Below are 3,195 nucleotides of genomic sequence, written 5' to 3'. Positions count from 1 at the left end.
TGCAGAGTGCACTGGCACCACTGCGGATGCAGTGCAGTGAGTCCAGAGATTGCACTGGCACGACTGGCATCCCCAGTGGTGCCAGTTTTTCATAGTTTCTAAGTTATTTAGATAGCATAATCTGGCTGGGGATCATGACTGGGGATTATTAGGTTGATCAGTGAAGACAGGAAAGATATTGCTGAATTGTGTCAGAGCACTAGCTTTGGACCACGTAGTTTGAATCACATCTGCACACCATTCTGGATTAGGTTAAAACATTTTTTTTTTTTACTTGCATATATTCCAGAGCTAACCATTGTTAATGATCTGTGTACCAACCAGGACCTATGGTCCTTCAATCTGAGGGCTTAAGTTTGCTGCATCTAAAGGAAGTTACATGTGCACAAAGTACCACAAAATCGCTGACATGCGGCAAATCATCCCCTGGGGTAAAATAAATAAAGTTTCCTATATGCAACAAGTGCCACATCTTTTTTTCTCTTTTTAACTTGCATGTTTCTTTCAGACTTTATGATTTGTATTTCTCTGCGCTCCACTTTGACAATGCCAATCGCAAGCGTAACAAAAAGAAGAAAAAGGAGAAACATCAGGAAAGTGAAAGGCTTCTTGGAATACTTAGGTCCTCGTTTCCAGAAGAAAACCCGGGAGAAGAAGGAAGAATGCCATCCTCCAGATGGCTCTTTATGAGAGCAATGCAGAAGTGAGGGCAGTAAACAACCTCACAAGGAAGGGAAGCCTTCCAGTGCAGGTGAAAGCAAGAAATACAGCTCCATCGCATCCAGCGAGTATATTAAAGGTAAGCGGCTGCAGTTTATGGGATTCCTTTTAGATTAATCTAGAGATTATTTAAAACAGTCTTTAAATGCTTGATGACTGAACAGTCTGCTGGATATTAAAATATGTTTTGAAAAATATGTTTCAAGTGTTGTTTTTTCAGCTATGTGGGGAGAACAAATACAGTGGCTATGAATATTTTGGCTATTATTCAGAACAGCATTTCTTCTTTGCATACTTCTTTGTTGTTCTACCTCAATATACATCTAATTGTTAGACTGCTGGATTTGTTCCCAGTATTGATGACAAAGCACACTATAGATGCTGTCTGCGTTACTGGAAAATGATTTGTTTCAAAGTAAAATGACTTCCAGGTAAGGTAAACGCTGAGCATGCTCTTCCTGCCTCCTTCTTCACAGTGCTCATAGTAGATCGCTTACGTATGTATTAGTCAGATTCTCTTATAAACTCCTAGTGCATCTCTGGAATTTTGAATTTACAGTGACTTTACGCTCTTCTCTCTCGCTCCTCTAGGCGGTTTCATCTGTTACCAGAGCTCTAGAACTATTTGTGAAACCTGAAGAGCTGGATGGAGAGAATTGCTACAAATGTAGCGAGTAAGATTATTACTAATTATGTCTTAATACTAGATATTAGTTTTATGTATTGCATGACTTAGAGCATAAGTTATCTTTTAACTTCATTTAGAAATAAGGAGACGCAGCTTTGTTGTTGTTGTTGTTGTTGTTGTTGTTGCTTCATTTTGTAGTAGTGGTGAGCTGAAGCAAGGAGCTATGGAGAATGATTTGGAGTGGAAGGCAGCAGCAGGTTCCTGTGAGTTGAGAATGTGAGCTGGCTCTGTGGTAATTAATGTTAGCAGCCTGTGCTGGCTCACTAAGCAGCGTCTTGCACAGCTCTTGAACTGTGTCCTTACGTGGAGCTGTCTCCTTATGCGGAGACTATTTACAGGGGTTCCACAGAAGGACAAAGTCCAATCCACTTTCTAACCACCACCAAGCTCTTATATTTTAACATTGTATGTGGTTTGGTTTTTTAAGTTAAACAAGTTTAATTTAGAAAGTTATACATGTACTTAAACATCATGAATTATATTTACAAAACATCCTACCTTTATATCCAAAGTGATATCAAGAAATGCCTCATATGTATCCGAAACTGCTTTGCAATTCAAGCACTTCAGTGGAAGCAAAATATAAATGCTTAACAATACGTGGAGGAGACTAACTGTCCAAATTCAAGTTGTCGATAGATACTACTTTAGACAAACTGCAGACTGCTTTACTACCGACAAAAGACACAGATCAGTTCTAAGGACAGGAATATTTTTTAAAGTACCTCTTGATCTTAGAAATCCTCCAAATATTTGATGAATGATGGTGGTAGCTTGAGAAGATCTGTCCAATCTGGAAATAAATTATAATCAGACCTCAGAAGATTTAAGGCACACAGTTAACTCTTCAAAGAGTTTTATGAAAACCAAGGATGACGTAGACTTTCAGTTTTGATAGTAAATAAAGGACTACAAGGTGCTAGAGAACGTATAAAAGTGAATTTGTTTATGCTGACTTGGTGCTTCCATTCAAGCACGCTTCCTGCATAGCATCGACAGTATAGCGCAAGAACTCGTGTGCGTCTTCTTGACTGCCAAAACGGAAATGTTGTCCTATTGCTAAATAAGAAGATGATAGTATTTACCTCATTTAAAAATGAAATAATTCTCGTATTTCTAAAATCTCTCTTCTTTATAGTGTTAAAACCATTTATACACATCAAATAATTATTTGAAGATTACAAGATACTGAAAAAGAAACACATCTGAAGCCACTTACGACTGAGGTTATTGATAACACGCATAGGCTCGATGGCATCAACAGTGCAACGCAGGGCCTGGTTAATGTGAGTCTCCATCGTGCACATCATGCAAAAATCTTGTTCACGACCTGAAGAGTGAAAGAAGAAAGCATCCCAGTCTAGCGAAACAGACATAACTACAAACAAACATATAAGTAACATTTAAACTATAGATACAGTATCCACTCTCCTTGTCCCAACAGTCTCGTAACATTTCATTTCACACAACTTTATAGAATAAAAATATCCATTAAGCTTGTGTTCAAGTGCATTTTGTGATGAGAAATCTAAAAGACTACTGCAAAGTCACGTTTGTGAAGGCTGACAGGAATGTGAACTCCACAGGCTGCAAAATATATGAGGAAAGAATATTTGACATTGATGATACAGCATTAAGAGAATGTGGGTTATTTTCAGCACAGTGCTGTCAGGTGAGCTTCATGATACAGAGCTACGAGTCCTTTGGGAGAAAGGAAAAACTAAAGTAATGTATGTAATAGTACTTCTGCCCTCCTTTTTTCAACAGGATTCTTAACTGAAACAATT

General features: G+C 38.2%; 1 protein-coding gene across 1 annotated transcript in view; it reads right to left on the bottom strand.

Annotated features, from left to right (window-relative positions):
• The window catches only part of LOC310891238 (putative ubiquitin carboxyl-terminal hydrolase 17-like protein 23), a 12,173-nt gene extending 9,620 nt beyond the window's left edge, over positions 1 to 2,553 (bottom strand). Inside the window, exon 1 of the mRNA XM_083853507.1 lies at positions 2,134 to 2,553. The gene's annotated coding sequence lies outside the window, so the exon portion shown is untranslated. The remainder of the gene's footprint in view (positions 1 to 2,133) is intronic.
• Between the last annotated feature and the right edge of the window lie 642 nt (positions 2,554 to 3,195).

Source organism: Anser anser (genome assembly GCF_964211835.1).
Source record: "Anser anser genome assembly, contig: HAP1_SCAFFOLD_229, whole genome shotgun sequence".
In the NCBI taxonomy this organism is placed as follows: Eukaryota; Metazoa; Chordata; class Aves; order Anseriformes; family Anatidae; genus Anser; species Anser anser.
Note: the sequence above shows the minus strand (reverse complement) of the source record. Positions and strands in the feature narration are given on the sequence as shown.